Source organism: Zonotrichia leucophrys, chromosome 3 (genome assembly GCF_028769735.1).
Source record: "Zonotrichia leucophrys gambelii isolate GWCS_2022_RI chromosome 3, RI_Zleu_2.0, whole genome shotgun sequence".
NCBI classification, from domain to species: domain Eukaryota; kingdom Metazoa; phylum Chordata; class Aves; order Passeriformes; family Passerellidae; genus Zonotrichia; species Zonotrichia leucophrys.
The window spans coordinates 47,391,699-47,414,416 of record NC_088172.1 but is presented as its reverse complement, the minus strand read 5'-3'; the positions used below and the strand labels follow the sequence as shown (position 1 = coordinate 47,414,416).

The following is a 22,718-nucleotide window of genomic DNA, read 5'->3' as shown; positions in this document are numbered from 1 at the left end:
TCAGCATTAAATTGCCTTATTAAACAATGTGATCATCATTATTGTGAAACTTGAAAACACTGATCTTTTTATAACCTTAAAAAGTAAAAGTCCCATTTTAATTTACCCACAGGAATTATGGGAACTTAATTTGTTATTTCTTTAGTGATAGAAGTATGCTTCATGTTTATAAATTTAGCATAAACTTCTACAGACAGCCTGATTTGTAAACATCTGCTTATATGCACTTTCTTCTTAATTTCAGAATCACAGCAATTTTACAGCAAATTCATCAGAGTTATTGCATCTTGTATGCAAAATAACATCATAATCTTACAAGCTGGGTGAAGAATTTGTTCAGAAATAAAATGCCTTCAATGCACCTAAATCTTGGAATTCCACCCATTAAAATCAATGTGATTTTTCATGTGACAAACGGCTGCTTAAAATGGCAAAAATTTGCAGAGCTGAGGCCAGAGTACCATAGCTTTTTATTCTGCTGCTTGGCAGTTAGGAAAAAATTGTCATTCCACAGAAACTGGCAGATCTAATAGTATGTGTAATTTCATATGGTTTTGCTTATCAAAGAAACATGCAAGCTGTATGATTTTCTAAGCTTATTTAGTTTATTTGTAGGATTGACACTTTGGCTAACCATAAGGAACTAATAGGAGACACGTGGCCAAAAAGTGGAAAAATTATTTTTATAAGTAGTCCTGCTGTGTAAAATTTCTTCCATTTTTAGTTTATGAAAATAGTTCAGCTCTTAAGCTTTTAGCAGCAGCAACATACACAGCAAACACAGCACCTATGAGCTCCTTTCAGTATCAAAGACTATAAAAATAAAACACAGTAATCCACATCTCAAAAGAGAACCACAGAATCACAGAATACTCTGAGCTGGAAGGGACCCACAAGGATCACTGAGTCCAGCTCCTGGCCCTGCACAGAACATCCCCAACAGTCACACCATGGGCCTGAGCATTGTCCAAACACTACTTGAGCTCTGTCAGACTGGCGCTGTGATCACTTCCCCAGGCAGCCTGCTATCCTACACCTCCCCTGACACAACTTCAGGCCATTTCCTCAGGTCCTGTCACTGGGCACCAGAGAGAAGATATCAGTGCCTGCCCCTGTTACACCTTCAGTGTACTTCCTTGCCTGTATACACTTCTTATTTTCCTAGTAAATTCAATTAGAAAATTGCCTTTGCCTTGCCTAACTGGTGACTGTAGAGAACACAGATGTTGCCTCTCCTTTTCTGCAGGCACATCTGTGTATATGCTTCCAGCAAATGCAATATTACCCTCACTCCCCTGAACTTCCCCTAGATTTTAATTTTCTATTACGATGCATCAATTATCCTGAGGAGTTTTTCATATTAAAATTACTTGAAAGGTGCATTCAGCAGCGTATTTTCATGCTCAGCAAGCTGACTGCAGTTAAGTATGGTATGACCAGAGAAAAATATTTTCTCTGAATATCTTTTAATCTAGGCCTGTCATATGCTTCTGTACTCCAAAAGCCTTATTTTGGCTTGCTCCCAGTGTTCTCTTGAAACAAAGCCTGCTCTCTCAGTGGTAGATAACTTGTCAGTATGTTACCATACGTGATGTGAAACAGGGGTGGTATCTTCCGCACTTCCCTAGAGGATCCAGGAAAACTCAATGTTTTATCAAAGTCACTCTAAGATGTTGACTATCAGAATGATATTCTGACATTTATAGATAATGCCTACCATTGCCTCATCTTCCTTCAAAAACTGTTCCAGAGTGACAATAAAGGCTTTATCCAAAGCAACCTTACGACATAGTGTGCGTTCAGCATAAAGCAGACCACATGAAAAAAAATATGGAACCAACTAAGACAAGACTACATTACAGGGAGAATAAGGATTGTATGAAAATACTAACTCACTTTAGATTCTCACTGATTTCCTTAACCCTCTATGCTTCCCTTCATCTTTTATTTCCTAAGTCATTCATTTGTTCCAAGGCCATAGGAGCTTTACTCAGCACAGCACTGGACAGATTTTTGGTCAAGAAGCTGAACTTCTTTTTAAGTTCATTAATGTATGATGTAAATGCACAGTGCATAGGTTTTACAGAAGTAGAAAGACATAAAATGTTCAGTATAACATGTAGTAATGGATAGTGCACTTGTACCTGTTCAGTGCATGCGGAGCCTTCAGCAAATAAAAAGTGACTAAATTATTACTTTCAGATAAAACAAAGGCGTTTACAGATAAATCCAGCATGTATTATTAAGTATTTGCTTTCACAATATTACCAGCACTTTTACAAAAATCACTGGATATTCTCTGTTGTCCAGCCTTTGAACAGACACTAAGGAACTTTTGTGCAAACCATAAAGAGTCTTTCCCTTTTATGATCAGCCAGAATTGCAGCTACTGGGCATACTAAGACCATGTAAACAAGTGCAGTAAACTGAACTCTGAGCTACAGCCAACAAAATCCAAAACAAAGCACCGTGCAATGGTGCTTGCTTGGGCCGTGAAAGCAGAGAAGCACATCCTGCTGCCTTGGATGCAACAGCATTTTTTTATTTCTTTTTGCAGAGGTGCTGTTTTCCCCAGATGGCATGGTGCTGGTTAAGCAGCCAACAAAATCTCTGACACTGCAATGTGCAGATACAATCAGCTTTGTGTTGAACAGCTCCTTATTAGCTGAAGGGCTCTCATGCAAACCAACAGCCCTGCCCACCAGGCACTGGTACCAAGGATTGTCGTTTGTCTGAGGATCCTGCATCCTAGGGAAAGTACAAGAGAAAATTAGTCCTCATGCCTGTCCTCACATTTTGACAGCCAGTGCTTCTTTTCTCCACATTCATCCAGAGTTATCTTTTAGCATAACTTCGTGTGTGTGGCTGACAGAGCCCAATTTCTAATGAATACATGATTAATTGGAACATGAGATGCACAGTTCTAGGGGAAGATCTTTATGAAAGGTCCACTGCAGACCACTTACTATTTTGTAATGATTTGACAACAAATCATTTCCATTAGATTTTGGGGAAGTGCATGGAGTCAAAATATTTCTGACTGCAAAGACTTGTCATTCACTGACAGAGAAATGATGGACTACAGTATACAACTGTCAAAATATTTAAATTATGTGCTGTAATATAAATCCTTAAATCACAATGAAAAACTTTCATGTCTGCTTTCAACATTAAGGCTGCTTGATGTCCTTTCTGTAAAATCTCCCACTTCCTCTGCCATTAGCATCTCAATTTAAAATGTAATTATTGCTAATGATCACTGCAGTCAGATATACTCCAGATGAAGGGCTTTTGCAGTTAAAAGTCAAACTGAGCCTAATGAAACCTCCCATTGCTCACCAAAAAAAAAAAAAATGGATCCAGAGTATGACTCAACTCTCTTTCCATAAGCATTATAATGAAGAAACAGTTACGAAAATCTGTCATTCTTTGGTAATTCTTGTATTTTCCTGACTAAAATTTTTCAAGATTATCCACCAAAGATACTGAGCTTCTTCAGTATTTTCCTTGTACCTCACTCTGCACTGACACCTTTGGTTTGCAGGAAAGATGAAATTTAGAACTAACTAGGTAGCTGTACACTGACATTATTTCCAAATATTTTGCTTTAAAAAAATTATCTGAGTCTGCAATTTATAATGCATAAAACTGCATACAAGAATGAATGGCTTGACAGAACCTAGTCCAGCAGTTCCAGCTGATTCTGTCACCTACCACAAGAATTCTAAATGGCCCGGCCTCTCTTCTTTCCTGCGATACACTGTAGTCTGTAGCATTGCAAGGAAATAGGTTCCTCTTCCAAAGTCCATTTGAAATGCCAAGTTACCCAGTTACTTGGTTATCATTTTTTGTAAATTCTTCTTTGTAATTTTGCCAGAATTCAATAGCTTAGGTCTTTTATGAAACTGCATCTGACGTTTTTGTGAAAACTTCACCAAAAACTGACTGCATTTAGCTTGACTGCTAAATGAGATTAAGGGAAAATATATAGCAACAGTGACATTCATATTTTTAACTGCTTATTTGAAAATCTGAAACTTCTTACATACATATAAATTCTAGGCTGATTGTTGGTATAACTGGGACATGAGTTCTGCGATCTGATCAGGCTCTACAGTAACATGAAAGAACAGGATACACACACACAGAATAATGATCTATTCTGTGTAAAATTGTAAAATACGATTTAAAGAAAAATATATCACAAAACCTTTTTTTATGCAACACACATTTTGCAGATTAACACCTCAGTCCTCCATTATTAACCAAGATACCATATTTAAGAATGGGGATAATTCTGAATGTTTCGCATAATATTCCATCAATCCTTCTCATATAAATTATTTTTCTTGTAAAAAATAGTAAGTCAGGAAGAACTGCACAATCATATTAAGCTAAGAATCTGGGCAATAAAAAATGTTTACTCATATTACATAACGAAAATCAGACTTTTGAGCCTAGTTCTAGACTCTGCAAACACAAAGGATTTTTGAAGTTCAAGAGTTTTGGCTAGCAAATGAGAATTTTAAAACAAACAAGATATTTATGTTATTAAATTATGCACATGAAATTCTGGTTCCACTGAAATTAACAGTCAAACTCTCAATGATTCTTTGAGACCACCACATCATGGGTTGCTTTGACATGTGAATAAAGTAAGAAATCTTACCCACAATTTGGTCTAACCTTGCAAATACACAAGCAACACAGCAATTCTCCATAGCATTCTCAGTAGGTGCTAGTGCAAACTTTTCCAATTTGTTATTTAGCCTGTAAACAAGTTAAACCAATTTCTTCACCAACACTGTGTTTGGTAATTTTAACCTTCTTTGTTAAAACAGCCAAAGCATTGTTTTGCTTATAAAATATAGATTCTCTCCTTACACTGTTAATTTGAGATAGCATTTGCATGACATACTAGAGGGATTAAGTGTGTTTAAAAATCATATTTCATTCACAGTTAGCTAGACCATGTTGTCATCTATTTTATTTCTGTTTGGGAAAAATTGGCATGTCCAACCTTCCTTCTTTCAGGTCCACCAGTGGGGCAGTCCAACACCTCACCAAGAACAAAACACAAATGTCACAATGTCCTAATGATCTAGTCTCATCAGTTCCTTGGCCAGAATCTCCAAATCCCACACTGGAGGTTTAAGAGTAGACAAGAGTAACTGAGACTCAACCAACAGGCGTTGCCTGTAAAGAAAGAGAAAAGGCAGTTTTACAGTGACACCTTCCTTCTGGGTGCCCTTCCAGCAACGGAGATATCAAAGGTGCTAGCCAGCAAAAAGGGCAATATTCCCAGGGAAAGGAAGAGCATTCTTGCTGACTGTCCTGCATGTGCCACCCTCCCCTCCATGGCAAACTTCTCATTTAGCCCCACAGCAGAGAGGGTGGTCTCCCTGTCTTCCCAGTCAGACTTGTCCCCAGAATCCATGGAAATACAGGACCTTGCCACCCAAAAACTCTGTCACTAAACACTGTGATGATAAAATATATCCTTAAGTATTTAATCACAGATTTATTTCATTCTAAGTTAGTCTGGCAATTAGTCACACAACGGCTCCAGCACTAGCAACCAACTGTTTTTCTGACCAGTACCATTTTCTAAACAACACAAGCAGTTAATTATTGCCTCTTACTGGCAGATGTCTCCAGATAGTCAGAAGTCAAGCCAGGTCACAGAATTAATACCAAGGTCACACATAATGTTCCATCTGTCAAAAATATATTCAAAAGGTAGTCCTGATTAACTTCCTGCAATATTAGGCAACACTGGTAATGAAAAAAATTATATTCCACAAACAAGATATTTTAAGACAAAAAAAATAGGAATGTCAAACTTTCAGCTATTTTTCCTTCAATTCCCAGAAGTAAGGCTTATGCTTTCCTGATGAACTGCTGAGCCAATGCACAACCAAGAACTCAGGCAGGCAATTTAACAGGGCAGAAGTCACAACCTTCACAGAAGTGTTAAGACAGACAGTGAACCTCACCTCCACAGTCAGTAAAGGTGTCTACAGACTGCTTCACATCTAGAATGGCTCAAACTCCATCATCCATCTATCTGTCTATCTATCTATCTATCTATCTATCTATCTATCTATCTATCTATCTATCTATCCATCCATCCATCCATCCATCCATCCATCCATCCATCTATCTATCTGTCTAATCTATCTATCTATCCCTGTCCAACTACCTGGCCCCAAAGCATTCAGACTCATTCTTACATGCATATAAACCAAAATCATGTATTCTTAAACCACAGAACTATGGAATAATGTAGGCTGAAAAAAACCTCCACCACTAGCTCCAAAGTTAGATCACATATGCAATTCACATTGATTTTCCTATAAACTGCAAAGGAAGACAAAAGAAAGACTGCTATTTCAACTGAGAAGAGCTCTGAAAAGGCTGAAATTATTTAGCCATGTGTGTCATATAAGACACACAATTCAAGTCAAATGATGAAGAATATTACCAAACTGCTTGTATGCCACATTGTACAATAAACCTTGCTCCTTACAACTCATGGTATGACAGCTGCCCCTGTACTTACAAGGTTTGTGTCAATTATCCCATCCTGTATGGAAATATCTGAATCATACATCCAGTAGACATCATGTCCCATGCCATATTAGCTCAGGCATCACCAGAGGTACTGAATTTTATTTGACAAGCTTACCAACACTAATCCTACTTCTGCCAAACACAAAAAAATGCATTAGAGGCATGAAGTGTCTGCAGAATTTTGCTTCTACTTAGACATTTGTTTCATTCACTATGTTGAACGTGTGCAAAATAAACTTTATAGGAAGTGCATGCTGGAGAACTGCAGTATCTTCAACATGTGTTTATCCATACAGTTGGAGAGAGCTGCCTAGAGTAAACAGCTGAGCCATTATGTTTGTCTATATAACAAGCTTACATTAAACAGTTCATAATAATATGTTTGATGGAATTTAAATCCCTCTAGAGAAAAGCACTGTTTAGCCACAAACTTATGACTGACTGTTCAGCCAAAAAAAATATGTATATGCATGGATATTTTAGGCCAGAAAAGATCATTTTCTTCTGCATACATAAGCAAGGATATTCAGTTTTGATTTCTGTATCAAGTCTGTAACTCCTCCATGATTTACTTATTTCAGAAAGATAGTCTTGATTTTAATAGACACAACTTGGCTCTTAGAAGATACTTAAATTCCTTCTTTTCACTGTTAGAAATGTTTCCAATTTCAATTGTTATTTTATTTGCAGTTTCAATATTTTGATTTCCAATACATTTTGGTGCATGATGTCTTTTTGGATTAATGACTCTGCTCAGGTACCAACATTCACAGGGCTCTTTCCACTCACGGTATGTAATACTGATTTGACTTTGCATAGCACCTGTCATTCAAATGTCTCAAAAAATCCTCATGGGTGTGTAAGAATGGCATACTTCCTACAGAAATATCTCTATTTTGCAGCCAGGCAAACTGAAGGAAAAGACATTAAAGATCATATTCTCCAAAGGGATGAAAATAACATGGGAACAAGGTTCCTGTGCATTTCTGGGAAGGCAGGGTCAGACAAGCTGTCCAATGTCACAGACCAACTCTGGCAAAGCCAGGAACAAACCCCTCATTGACAAGATTTGCCTGTCACAACTGCAATCTGAATACATTATTTGTAGATACTGTTGCATAAATTTAGGTGTACAACTCTGTGTGTGGAACAGCTCAGAAATACACTATAGGCTATTCTGAATACTGGTATTTCAATTACAGCAGCAGTACAAACTGTCCAGCACAGGAATGCAACAGCTTTTACACCACTTTAGCAACTGGCTGCTCTTACCCCTTCCCATACAAGACACTTTAAGCCTAATGAATCACAAACACCAATATTCACAGCAAGCCCAGATTTGCCTTGGCAGCTGCTGGAACTCTGACCTGTGGCAGAGAAAATGAAGATCTCAGCCTGGCAGTTCAGTCCCCAGTGACTGTGTGTCAATGGAAGCGTGCACACTCAGTCGCTTCTTTTCACATCTGAACCTCAGAGGAAGGTTTTTTTCTGGATCAATGAATACTGCAGAGTAGATGAAAGAACTTAATAGCTTTTCCCCAAAATGCAGCCAATAGCTACCAGAGTGTATTCTGAGAGAAGCTTTATTAGGCATAGACCTCTTACTCCCACAACCTTATGTCATACAAAGCAGCAAGTGAGATCACAGAAAATTAGCATATCCAACCCCAGGAAATGGGGTTGCAGAATCCTAAGGAAGAAAGCAAGTTCTCAACCCATCTATATAACCCTTCCTATAATGCCAATCTTAACTGCTAAAGCACATAGATATGTAAAGGTTACTGAATTTTACTACTATTTTTGAAATGAGATATATGGGTTTTCATGAATGGTCTTTTTTTGGGGGGGAATGAAAATGTGATGTCCTGAAATTCACTGGTCACAGAAAGTATTCCTTTCCTGTGTTAAGGCATTTCTGAAAGTTTTCTAGAAAGTGTTTCTTCTGGACTAGAAGATACATCTTCCCAATTATGTTGCCATTAAGAGTTTGAGTATCACTAATAAGAAAACTACACATCTTCTTAATATCTTGATTAACTTAATTAACCTATCATATGGTTCATAATGTTCTATTATAATAAAAGAAATTAGATGAAAAAAAAATCTCTCCTTCCATATCTGAACTTCCAAAGTTCATTCTACTTCAGGCACGTTACTCATATCATTTAGAAATTTCAAACAGAGACATTTTAAAATCCAGCTGATAAAAGCGTTTGTTCAGGGACAGTAAGAAAATAACAACACAAAAATATCACCTTAACATGGCTTAGATAAACAAGAGTGTCATCTTTGCAGAAAGCACACTTTGGAAGGCTTTAGGGGTTTCCCAGGATGGCAGCTTATTAGCAAAAATTGATTGTCATGGCTTTGAACTAAAACACTTCTAGCTGCTGAGAGCTGTTTTGGCTCGCTCGTGTAATAAAGGCATAATTCACAGAAGATATTTTTGACATTTTTGGGCCATGTAGGAACCAGCACTAGACTCAAGACTACCTAACATATTGAATGACATCCTAACCTTTTTGAAATACGTAAGAAATCTGCCTATGACTTCACATAGCCAGGATCTCAAGACACTACCAGAGCAACAGTAACCAAACAAGAATAATTCAATCTTTTTACAGTGTTCCTGAGCTCACAGCAGGAAAAGACCATTTTTGACTGTCATTATCCAATACTCAATCAGCAATATCTAACTCTCCACCAGTTTTATGACATATATTAAAACTTTCATTAAAATTGAGGATTTATGCTGATGCAAAATATAACCATAGCAGGGAATCCAAATTCTTGCATCTTTGCTGACCTGTTTAATTTATACAACTCTAAAAATTAGCTTTGAAGGAGTAATTCAGTAGTTCAGTATGCAGCTCCTAGATATATGCACCCTATGCACCTTAGTTATAAGCAAAGCTGAATTACCATTTGATTCCTGAAGCATTTGCTGCTCTGAAGTAGGAAAAAGCAAAAGAGGAGATGCAAAGCAAATTAGAATAGGATGGATCTCCTACACTACAAAGAGAGGAGAAAGCATTGCATGGACACAAAAAAATCTGAAGGATTTAAAGTCCTGTTTCACACACCTTACACCTAACACCATGTCCATGAGATTGTTACATGTTTTACCACACTCTGGTTATCTTGTTTACATCTATACAATACAGGAGTGGCATGGGTTCACATCATAAAGTAGGGCTACAGCATTAAGGCGCTTCTTCAATTATTCTTTGAAGCAAACAAAAAAAAATAGGGCCTATAGAGCTCCATATGAAGCAAATCCACTACCTGGTTTTATTTTTTTTAATGAAGAGAGGAGCAATACTTGCAGAAATTCCCCAGTCTTCTCCCAAGATATAGATATAGATAGATATGTAGATATAGATAGATATATATACACACACCCACACATACATACACATTCATACACGGAAAAGGCAGGTTTGCTTGAGGAAAACAGAAATTACTGTCGTATCAGCCAGAAGAGCCATATTAGATTCAGACAATCATTCAAATAATGCAATACTATCTTGTCTACACAGCCATGCTTTTTCCATGCTCCTTCTTCAAGAGCTATCCAGACAGAATGCGGAGAGTTACTGCACTATAAATATGCAGTCTGTCTCTGTAAAAACAAACAAAATCCATATCAAGAATGAGCAATAAAAAAGTTTTACAATAAAGTATCCTGAAAACTGAAACACAAGCTAAATACAAAATTATTAACAGAAGCCATTCATCAACTTCAACTTTATCATTCTCCCAAAGCTGTAACATGAAGTTGTATAATCTTTTGGGTTTTGATGGAATCCAGGATCATTTTTCTGTCTGTTTTACAGATCTCTGCTGCAGCTCATATTTTCTGTTTTTACAGTCTGATCATAATGACTGATAATCCTTCTGAAAAATCTGTTTAAAGCAAGTTATGCTCAGCAACAGTCATCCCCTAGCTTTTGCACACAATGAGCTTGTTAAATCACAGCCACATGGTTTTACATGCGACATACGTGAAAGTGATTTTAAACACTTTTTCAGCCATTTCTATTGTTTTGACCTCCATTTTTAAGGAAAACCTCACAGTATCTAAAACAGTAAGAAATGTGTACAGTAAGATCTGTAGACATTTTCCGTCTCATCCTCTCATTGATGGTGCTGTCTGAGAAGGTAGTTTCCTATCAAGATGAAATTTTAGGCACAGGAATTGTAGAAACCTGCCCACTACCTTAACTTCAAGGTCCATGTGATTACGTGCTCAAAATCTCAGCTTTTGAAAAAACAAACTGCCTTGAGACCTAGATAAAAAAATCTTGAAAACCTCATGCTTGTCTTAGCAACCTCTGTGAATATCTGATCCTGCAGACCCTCCATCTACCTTCCATATTGTGAATCAGCGTATGTAGGCTGGAGCAGGGCTGGAACACCATCCCAGCATGCACTACCCACAGCACATCAGCCACAGTACATCACAGTCTAAAAGGCAGAAACAAGGTGAAAAGAAGACAAGAAGCAGTACAAAGATGCATATGACCATATATGACCATGCTAAGGACAATCTTTCAGAGCAATGCAGTTGTTGAAAAGAAGTTTTAAGTTAAGTGTTTGCAAAGAGTTCTAAAGCTACAAACCTCTGGAGAACAGCAGGCATAACAGATCAGACCCCTTTCTAAGGCCCTTCTGCTCTGACAAAGCCTCTGCTGTCACTGTTAAAGAGCTAAGCATTATTCCTCCCATGTTTTTTCTCTTCTAAATTGCCAATCTTGCTAAATGCAAACACCTGGCCTCATAATTCCTTGTGGATTTACTGAAAGACATGAAGGAAAGCAGTGTTATGATATTAATGCCACACATACTTCTAGCCACACTACATAAGACCCACTTCTTCCAGTCACTCAAATAAGAGCCTCCAAACTACTTGACTAAGTATATTATTTGCAAAAATTATAGTCTTGTCGCTATAAAATAATTGATGTTTGTGCTTGTTGCTGTACTACTGACCTATCCATCTATCTACATTCTGCCTTCCTAGTACCATTATATTCACAGTCCTGCAATTGTAAAGGAATAAAATTCACCTACAGTTGTTTACCTACAATTTTTTACCAAAGTATAATAAATTGTGCCAGTTTGTGTGAGTTTTCTGCTACAGCACACAGTTACTGAATGCCTGTAACTGAATCAAATGTAGGTGATTAAGCACAACAATGAGACTACTAATACACAGCAATCAAAAAACCCACATAATAAACATTACTCAGACCTCCAAGCTTTAGGTCTAACCTGAGAAGCCACAAGCCTCTGAGCTCTAGAAGACTTTCAGCCATATGCTTTTGGAAATACGGGTATTCCCAAGCACAGCCTTACTGTTGGAAGGGCAACATTCTCAACTAATTTCAGAGCACATGAGTCATCAGAAAAGTCTTCCAATCCAAATTTCCATAACATCAGCACCCTCTCCAGGGGCCTTCTGAATTTCAGACTGGTTTAACCAGACTCTCTCACTTTCCCCATCTGAATTCATAGTCTGCTGTAGCAGACCTTTTGTATTTTCCTTCTTCTTTTCCTCCTCATTTCCCCAGTAAATGCTTCTTCAACTGTGAGAATAACTGCATTAGGAAAAAAGCTCAAAATTGAATTCTGAAGCTCATCTCTTCAGTCACGAGGTTTAACAAAGCCATATTTAACCTGAGGGTGATGCTGATCTTGGCTTTTTAAGGAGTTTTAAGCAATGTGTTAGACCATTTCCCAAGCACTCAACATTCTCAGCTGAAAATTACCTCCTAAGCACAAACCTGAAAACTAAGACGACAAATCCTACTCACAATAACACTTTGGCTAGTAACAATTAGAATATTTTATTAAACAGATAAAGAGTTTTCCTGAGTCCAGATCTAAACTCTGGAAGGAAGGACTGCAGAGACTAAAGCTCACACAGACTACTTTCAGCTCCACGTTCTTCCTTTGGAGTTTGCCTTCCTTAAAATGAGGTAAATACTTGGTAACATGCACACTGATAAAAATGGTTGTAAAAGCAAAGATTAGGTACTCCCAAAATTCTTTGGAGAAAGTAGGAAAAGCTATGAAGGTCACATGTCATGAAGTCATAGAATCATTTAGACTGGAGAATATCGCAGAGATTGTGAGTCCAACCATTACCTTAGTGCTGATTTCCAAGTCCACCACTAGACCACGTTTCTACATGACACATTAACATGCTTTTTAAGTACCTCTAGGAATGGTGACTCAACCACTTCCCCTGGCAGCCTTTTACAATGCATGACAACTCTTTCAGTGGAGAATTTTTTACTAAGCTATAATCACACAGCATGCTGTAAAAGCTGCACAACAAAACATTACCAGAAAGCTATTCTACTTCATCTGGGCCCAGCCTCTCATAGACTAAATCTGATTCTCTGATAATAGTACATTTTTTATAGGAATTATGAATAGGAATATGTAATGCCATCTAGTCATAATCTCCGAATTTCACAGGTTAAAACCAACCAACCAATCACCAATCTACCTGAATTTAAAAGTTCACAAGATTAAGAACTTAAATAAAAAAGAACTATGGTCTCAGCGATAACCTCTTTTCATTACCATTTCAACTGTACAGCCAGTATAACAATAAAAAAATTACAAACTGGCACTCTGCAAAACACAGCATTGCTTGTCCTTAATCAGTAAACGCTTCTGAGTGTAACTTAATTGGTATGCATACTGGTTGCAGGCTTGGATTGGACCCGTGTCTTTCTAATATAATATAGTCTATTGAACTATGTTCCAGCAATGTATGCAGATATTCCACCGTGGGCACCAGTTAATGAGGCCACGTCCTAGGAGAACAATATTGAATTAGCAAAAGAATGGCAATAAATTCAGAATAGGCGTCTGCAAAGTAATTTGAGAAGAAATGTCTTCCTGGCAAAGAGCAAAGCAAATACTTTGTAGGGGTCATAGGAAGGGTTTGAGGAAAGCACTTTGGCACTGAATTAATGCAAAGTGATTCTACTGCTCTAAAGTCTATAAACTGTATTAATAGGCAAGACAGGACTTTCCAAGAAGAGTATGTTAGGCTTCTGGATGTTTATTATTAATGTCTGCTAGCCAATTTTGTACAGACTATTATTACCAGGTAAATAAATGTGACATTAAGAAACTGTCAGCAAGATGTTTATTTTGTAAGTTTTGTGCTTGTTTGGCAATCTCTTGTAATCCATTTGGGAGTATGGTCACAGTATTGTCAAGTTGGAAGTGACCACAACAGCAGGTCATCTGGTACAACCTCCTTTCTCAAGCAGGAGAACATGGCATAGGATCGTGTCCAGACAGTTCTTCAGTATCTCTAGTGAGGGAGACTCCACACCCTCTCTGGGCAATCCACTCCAGCACACAGTAAAGAAATTCTTTCTCGTATTCAGCTGGAACTTCCTGTGCATCAGGTTCTGTCCACTGCCTCTCATTCTAGCAGTTTGCAGCACCAAGCGGAGCCTGGTTCCATCCTCTTGGCACCACTCTTCAGATATTCATACACATTGATGAGGACCCCTCCCAGTCACCTCTTCTCAAGGCTGAACAGGCCCAGCCCCCTCAGCCTTTTTTCAAAAGAGAGATGCTCCATTCCCCCAGCCATCCTCAGAGCTGGACATGCTCCAGGGGCTCCATGACTCTCCCGTACTGAGGAGCCCAGAACTCCCCACTAGGCCTCACCAGAGCTGAGGAGCTGCTAACGTCCTCATTGTAACCTGAGTAGGCAGCCAGCCAGTAGAACACCCATCCGTCATCATTGGCCAACTAGCCTCATTCACGTACTTCACAATCATCCTAGTTTCATTCCCCCTTGTGGCCGCCCTTGTCCTGCTGGCAGTGCTCTTCCTAATGCATCCCAAGATTCTGCTGGCCTTCTTTGCCACAAGTTGGCCACCCTCTTGGTGTCCCAGTATGTTGTTCCACTATGTCCACAAATTCTGCGTATCCAAGCAGTGTTCCAAATTCCATTCTCCATATTACTGAAGTTACTAGTGTGATAGCAAAGTGACATCAGATTTCTTTTAACATAATTAAAGCAGACAGTGTCTTCCAAATATAGCTTTCAGCACACTACTTCTATTTAAAATCTGTGTACATTAGGATCATTGTAGTAAGATAGTTCCGGCTGAGATGGAAAAACATTCTGTCAAGTAGTGGATCTCGTGCTCAGTACTGGCTGGTGTCCCTAGGCACGGCCTCAGGGACCTACCATCTCTCTTTCACACTACCACAAGGATGCCAGGGACATTCGTGGTCAAGGTCAGCTAGCACACTCTCAGGCACTGGTTCAGTCCAGGAGCTCTTTCTAAACAGTTAATTTGGATATGACCATCTGAAAGACAGTTTAACACCCACATTGAGCCAGACCACTGTTGCTGACCTCAAAACATGTCTTGGTTTAATTAGTTTCTTGACACAGATACAGCCAAAACATATCAAAAAGGAAAATCTGTGCAAGTAGGGTAGCTAAGTATTCACAATAAATACCAGTTAATTATCCAGCATTTGAAGGATGTTCTCATTGTGCTTATTGTGGTCACTGGTCTTCTGAGAGATAATGACAAATTACCTAGATTAACATGGTGATAACTTTGGAGTTTAGAGTATTAGTCTGCTTGAAAATGAAAACAACAGTTCACCTAACTTTCAAGTACTTTAAAATGCAGTTTCTATCTTTGTAAGCAAACTATCCTTCTTAGCTCCCTTTCCTTTCTTATGTCTGAACTGATTTACTTACAGTGTATCTTCTGGAAGAAGTGTTTAACATCATTTCTGCAGAACAGTTTACCTACTACACAACAAAGACAGTTCATTTAAAATGCATCTCAGTGAGACAAGAATTTCTCCATTTTCCAGTCTGATTTTCCATGAGATGCTCCAAAAAAGAAATACCACCACATTTTTTATTCTTACTTTTATTCTAATCTCCATTATTTGAGTTTCTTTCCATTTATAACACTGGATGTGGCATAATTTCTCTTTAGAAATTTACTATATCTCATCCTTTGTCTTCCTTCATATTTTTCCTATCTTCACTATTTCCATTTTGTGTTTTGCTCTTTGCTCCCGCTTCCATTCTCCTGCTCCTGCTTTCTTCCTTGGGTTAGCTTTGGGATTTTTTTGGTCTGTTTTCTGTCATCTAACTTCTTCCGACAAAAATAAGCCACACCTCAGGTGAAAGAGGCCAACTGTTAAATACACAATAATTTATAACAAGAAGCAGACCTCTGCCAAATCTCAAGCTGTAACAGGTTTATTCCATTGATCCCACCACGACATCCATGTAAAGAAAGCACACTTGCAGAGTGTGTCCCTTTTTCCAAGCAGAGGGCTGCCTCACACCTTAGGCACCAAGTCTGTCTAGCACAAGATCATGCAAAAGACAGCAGCTAGAGCAGCTGTTACATACACCCTGTGTGATCCAAGGAACAGCCCTTGGGAAGGCTTGTTTGCTGCAGTGAAATGCTGTCCCAACACACAAGGCTGCTTCCATCCCTCCTTATGAAGGAATAAAGTTGCACATCTCACACGTATGTCACATAAAATGTGATATGCCTTTGTTACTTTGAATTACCCACAGGAAAGAAAACGTCAGGATTTTGAGCAACAATTTTACACCAGATGGATGGACATATAATAGCACTTTTCCCTCATTTAATACATAATAAAATGGAAGTGATAAAATTAACTAGATAGAAACACATTCTTCAACAATGTGCAACTGATTACAGATAAGCAGAGCAATTTATTCAGACACATTCAGATGGAGAATGTGAAAAAACTCTTTATTACTGTGACCACTGACACCAAATTCAACAATCTAAGTGACATTTATAACAGGCTTCTAATTAATGTGCTTTTATGGTAGTTTAAATCAACAGAAAATTACTTTTGGAATTTTCCCTTTATTAGAAAAAAAGAAGTATGACTACTATTGAAAAGCTCCAAAAAACTTGGTTTGATATCACATTCACTCTCTGAGCTAATGCTACAGATTTATAGGTATCAAAGCCCAAACCTCTACTACTTAAAGAATTTAGTGAAACTAACCAATTGTCAGAAATGGTAGGCTATTAGCATCCAACTGTACCAATGCTTTGTCAAAAATGTCCTTCCCATTTCACAGTCAGCATGAATGTAGTTTCAAGTGACTCAAATTTCACCACTTTTCATCAATGAGTTTTAAAACCACAACACTTGGATGCTCAGCCCAACTGTATCTGTGAAACAGCAACTAGAAAAAACAAATTCATATAAAAAGCGATTCGCCCTCTTTGCTTCTTCGTCCTTAGTTCCTATGAAAAGTTACCTATGCTATATTTTACATCTCTTGAGATTATTATTGAGTGTATCTCAAGCATTCTCCATTAAAGTGACAAAATCTTGTTTTTCCTGATTCAGTGAGCTTCATCATTAAGCTTCATCAGCTTAATGAGGAAAAATCAGAAGACAATTTAGAGAAATATCTCCCCCATTTCTACTTATTTCAATTGGAGGAAAATGGCCAGACTTCCAACAGAAGGAACAATTCCAGTAGTATATAAATGATAAGATGTTGATATAGTAAGACAAGATAGTAAACTGAAAACCATTTACATTTCCCATAAGACCTTTCAGAATCTTTATACACAAAAAGGTAGTTTATTGCTTTATTTTCCACAAGTCTGTTTTTCCTGAAAATCTCCTCTGTATCATTACATCTCTTTGCAATGCTCCTCAGATGCCTAGTTTTGGTTAGGTGGCTTTGCACCACGCTGTCACACTTTTTTAGGTACTAAAACATGCAGAAAAAGGAATAATAACTTTCCCCAACTAGAAACACCGATGGATATAGGATAAACATCCTTCCTTCTCAAGTCTTCTGGACATAGAATAATTTTAAAACCACCACAAGCATGTTCTGCTCCTGCTGCAGATAAAAGGCTTCAAGTAGCTCTGTACTACAGGTTATCCATCCCATTTGACTAGCTGTGCAAAAAAAGGAAAAACTTGATTTTTAAAAGGCATCTATGAATCATGTAGTTTAAAATCACTGATCATGTAGGAAAGTTCAGTAAGGAAAATGTCATTTCATTTACACTAAGAGATCAATATAATATCAGTATTTCAGTACTAAGTTCCATCATCAGGTCACTTGGGCTCCCTCTGGCAAGATTCACCTACTTGAAGAGCAGTTACACACATATATATATATATGCACCTCATACTGAATTGTCTGATGTGGAATTAGGTAATGATGGAATAGAGTAACATCTTGCTTTAGAGCTAGACTGAAGCCTCAGCATGAAAATTTAGAATAGTGCTTATTCTCACATCCCACAAACAGTGGACACTGAGGAGCTAGTAAAACTAGTGGGCAGAGCAACAGCAGTTTAAAACATCTGCTCAGTAGTTTAATTCAATTATGTTGTCAGCATTTCACCCTTCCATGCAGTCAACAGTCCACTTAACTCACACAATCTCTGGGTAAGTAGGTTCTTATGCTTTACCCACTGAAGAAGAAAACCAGAAACTTTTCCTTACAGTGTTTTTGTTGTACAACTAATGTGCTAACTAAAACTACAGCACAAACTCAAGCACTACTTGCAATTTCCATTTACTTCTAGTAGGCTTGGAGAGCATATGCAACTCCTCTAAAAGGATTTTTTACTCCTCAACTATTTATTAGCACCTTTGAGTTACTCAGACAGACAGAAGCACAGGAAGCAATACAAAGATTCTACTGATAAATGGGCACCTGAGAATGGACCTCCCTAAATCCTGACAGCAAGGGATTTCTTCTCGTATCCATCATAAGGCAGCATCAGAATTTTTCACAAGATTTCTGAGAATAGACTGCTCTTCTTAAAGGCTTTTACCATGGACCTGCAATACAAACAATAGCATTCTATGAGGTTGTCAGCTGCCTTTCCAGAAGTGCTCTCCTTAGACTGTTTACCAGCCTCATACAGAGGTCTGAAACACCTTAAGATGTCTAAACTGGCATAAGACACCTATGTCTTTATGTTTCACATCTTCCTACATAACTCTCCTGTGTTGCAACTAGAAAATTATTTGCAATTGCCTCTTTGTTCCAGTATCATGAGATCAAACATGGAGATTACAAGTAACTGATCTGTTTATAAAGAGCAGTGGCACCAAATCAAACTGAGGCATCATCACTAGCTAGGACACAAAGTTCCCCTCCTACTACGATCTCTACCACTATTACAGACAAGACTGAGGATTCTATCGTTAATTTTTTAAAAATTAGTAACTATTCATGACAACAAGTTTAATACATTTTATATCATAACCTTGTCTGGTTTCAGTAATTTTAGTGGGAGTTTTCACTGATTTTTCAGCATTTCAGACTTCTGGCTCCTAAAATCTACTGAACAAAACATAAGAAGTAGCAGTCTCCTCCTGCTGTTGCATTGATGTACTTCACTCCTTAACCAATTTTCACTTTGTATTTTCCCCTTTTGCCCCTGAGAAATGATAGCCAACAGAGAATAAACAACCCATGAGATGTGGCTGAGGTGAGCACCTGCACACAGCACAGGTATTTTGTGTTGTAGATCCAGCATTCAGGGAAGTAGAGGCAGAACACACAGAGAGGGCTTGGTCCAGGGAAGGTCCAGCAGTGCAGTTAGGATAATGAAGAGTTTCACTGAAGTTACCAGGACCTACTGCTGCCACATGCAACAAACTCAGACCTTGGGTGATCACTAGGGATGAAGCTGGAACTGCCTACCTGCTTGAGAATGAGTAAACTTTTCAGTGCTTTGTCAAAGCAGGGCTTGCTTAGTCCATACTTCACAGGATTAGATTCCAACAGCCCACTTTTTATAATCTGATTACAAAGCTTCAATAAAATGAATTCCAGTGAGGTTATATTGAGCAAAACATTTTTGTACATCAAACAAAATAATTCTACTGTGCTGAACGACTGCATCAGTAGTCCAATTTTCATTTGGATCATTGTTGCAATCCAACCAAGGAGCAACAAATAAAATGTTTCTATGCCAACAAAATATAAATTATATATGATTTTACTTCCCAAATTACTAGTTAAGTACCTCATATCTTTATCCATGAGTGTGTTTTTCTGTTTTCAGAACAAAACACCTAATTGCAACTCATGTTTTGAATTACCAAAAATTATCTTACAATTATCTTCTAACAAGTATTTATCTAGAAGTACATTTCCTGGCAAGAAAAGTACACTAAACCATTCCAAACCTGAATGATCCTTTAGCTTCATCATTACGGAACTTCAGTTACATACAATGGAAATAACATTTTCTGGTTTAAATGTTGGGGGGTTTTTCACACTTTCTACAAAGCAGCACCAAAACTACTAAAAGGAAGGCGGGGAAAAAAAAAAAACCCTGCTTCTTCCTATTTGGACACTGGTTTTCCATCACATGGATAGTCTGCACCATCTACTTAGAGAAAAATAACAGAATAGTTGATAGTGTATTGATCTAGCATCAAGAAAAGCCAGAGAAACCTTTGCTGACAGAATTTTATTGAGCAACATAGTCCTCATGTCCTAAGAGCATTATGAAGTGCAAGTCCACTACATCGCTACAGGTTATTTTGTAGTTCACGTTACACAGAATGCAACACTAAAGGAATACTTCTGTCTGGGTACTTTCACCTTTGAACAATAAAACCCGCATTATTTTTCATAACTACTGCGTACAAAAGACTATTAAGCGTCAAGTAGGATACAGCTACTGCAATTCCAGATCGGCGCAACAGCTGTTCATGTATTGAATTCAAGCGCAAACACTAACTAATGTTTATGTCAGTAGGATACTAGGAGTATCTGCCATGTACCCGAGCTGTTCGCAGCACTTTTGTTTCAAAGTCTGCCTCCCCAGTAAGATTATGTCTACCCGGTGAGCGATTTATTTAGCACCGAGTTACATTCGCACGCAAGGGAATAAGGCAACCCCCTTGTCATCCCCAGCTGTCTCATCCTTTCAGATAACCAGCACACCACCATTTTCCCCGCAAACAAAGGTTAAGGAAAGCCCAGCTCCCGTGAAAATAAAGGCAATGGGGCAACTCTCCGGGTTGGCAATGGGGAGCGGCACGGGGGGCTCAGCCCGGGGGCAGCCCCCGGCGGGGCAGTGCCGAGCCGGGAACCAGACCGGCGGGGCAGGCGACGGCAGCACTTAAGTATTTCGGACCCAGCTCAGACAAAAGAGGGTGTGTAGCAGCTGCGCGGAGCGCGGCGGCCGCCGGCACGCCAGCCCGCTCCGTTCGGGAGGCAGAAAGTCCATTTCTGGCAGGGAAAAACCCACCGAACCACCCACCGCTGCCGCTCCCTCTGCCCCTCGCCGCCGAGAGCAGTGGCGCGTCCCCCCGCACCGCCGGCAGGAAGGCGCAGGGCGCAGCCCCTGCACTCCGAGGAGAGGTGACGGCTGCGGGCGGGCTGAAGTTCGGAGACGAGGGCTAGACCCCGACCAGACTCACACCCCCCTCGCCTCGCCGCTTACCTGTGGGGAGGTGCGAGGTGCCCGCAGCCCTCCCGGCGCAGCGAGCAGCGGAGCTGCGCCGTGCCCGTCAGACACGGGGCTTCTCCGGTGAGGCGGCGGCTGGCTCAGGGAGTGACAGGGCGGCTCCCCTCGCCCTTCCCCGGCACCGTGCTCGGCGAGAGGCGGGCGGGGGCAGGCATGGCCAGCAGGCAGGAGCGGGGCCGGGGCGGTCACTGCCGGCCGGAGGAGGACGCCCGCCACCCGGGGGCTGCGCACCCCCCCGCCGCCAGCGCAGGGCCAGCCGGAGGCGGCCTCCCCCTGCTCGCCCCGCGGCGACGGGCGGGTGCCATAGCAGCGCTCCGCGGGAGCCGCCGCGGGGGAACGGCCGCCAAGCAGCCGCCCAGGGGGGCGTGGGCGGGTGGCGGCTCCGCGGAGCAAAACTTTCCCGGCTCCTCTGCAGGGTGCCCGGGCGGCGCTCGCCCCCGGCGGCGCTGCGGGGGAGGTGGAAGGGGACGGACCCCGCTCTCAGCCGGCCCCGACCGCTCCGCTCAGCGCCGCCCGGGCTCGGCCCTCGCCTGCCGCCCGCAGCAAAGTTTCACTCCAGCCCCATCTCTATGGAAACGGCCCCCTGGTTTCCCTCCGCTCCCCACGGGACGAGGCGGAGGTGGGCAGCCCGCCCGCCGGTCGCGGCGATGGGAGGCATCCGGGACCAGCCCCACGGGCGCTAGGCAAGTCTGGCCGCAGGCAGCACCGGGACGGGACGGCAGCCGGGGAAAGGGGCGGACTGAGCCGCTGGACCGGGACGCGGCTTCTTCTCTCCCACCCGCCCCCGGGGAAGTTTGCCGGCTCCCCGAGGGAGAGCGCAGGCAGCCGCACCCCGCTCCTGCCGAGGCCAGCTGGCCGGAGCGCCTCCTCTGCGGGACCTCCCGCGCTGCTCTGCCCACAGCCCCGCCGGAGCGGCGGATTTGTAGCGCTCCCGGTTCCGCCCCGCCGGGCTCCGAGGCCGCGGCCGTGAGGGAGGAGGGAGGAGTCACCGGGGGCGGTGGCGCGGGAGGGGAGCGTGGGGATGCCGGTCACGGCGTCTTCTGGGGCGGGAATCGGCCTTTCCCGGCGGGGTCCGTCTGTCCTGAGGGTGCAGAGCGCAGCGGGGACCCTCCGAGTGTGGGGCCGGGTGCTCGCCTTCCCTGACCCCGTGTGAGAGCCGGACGGAAACCGTGGGAGCGCAGAGTGATTCACCGCAATGTGGGGGCTCTTTACCTCGGGTGCAATTACATTTTATGATTCAGCTTTTCATTTTTACGCTTATTTTGGGGAGTTTCTTTTGGTGCCGCCCGCCCACCCCTCGTGTACAACCAGGGACTGCAAAGGTGATCTACCTGGTGCTCGCACCTTCCAGTCGGGTGAGGTAATCCAGCAGATGCGCTTGGGAGCAGAAAGGACTCCAGCCTGCACGGGAGCTCCACATTTATAAGTCAAACATGTCTTTTGGGAGGGAAAGTAAAAACAACTCTGCACTTGGTTTGCATTGATAGCAGGTTTTATTTCATTTTTTTAAAGTTGATTGGACTTAAGTGTTGCTGTTTCCTTTTATTCAATTTACCAGAATTCTACCTAATGCATCTTCCAAGAAAAGAAAAATACAGAAACTTG

At 40.9% G+C, this 22,718-nt stretch overlaps 1 protein-coding gene across 2 annotated transcripts in view; it reads right to left on the bottom strand.

Moving 5' to 3' along the window:
- The window catches only part of TMEM200A (transmembrane protein 200A), a 52,610-nt gene extending 30,609 nt beyond the window's left edge, over positions 1-22,001 (bottom strand). The window contains exon 1 of one of the 2 annotated variants that reach the window (XM_064708058.1): positions 21,090-22,001. The gene's annotated coding sequence lies outside the window, so the exon portion shown is untranslated. The remainder of the gene's footprint in view (positions 1-21,089) is intronic. The other variant, XM_064708057.1, reaches the window with a different exon arrangement.
- Between the last annotated feature and the right edge of the window lie 717 nt (positions 22,002-22,718).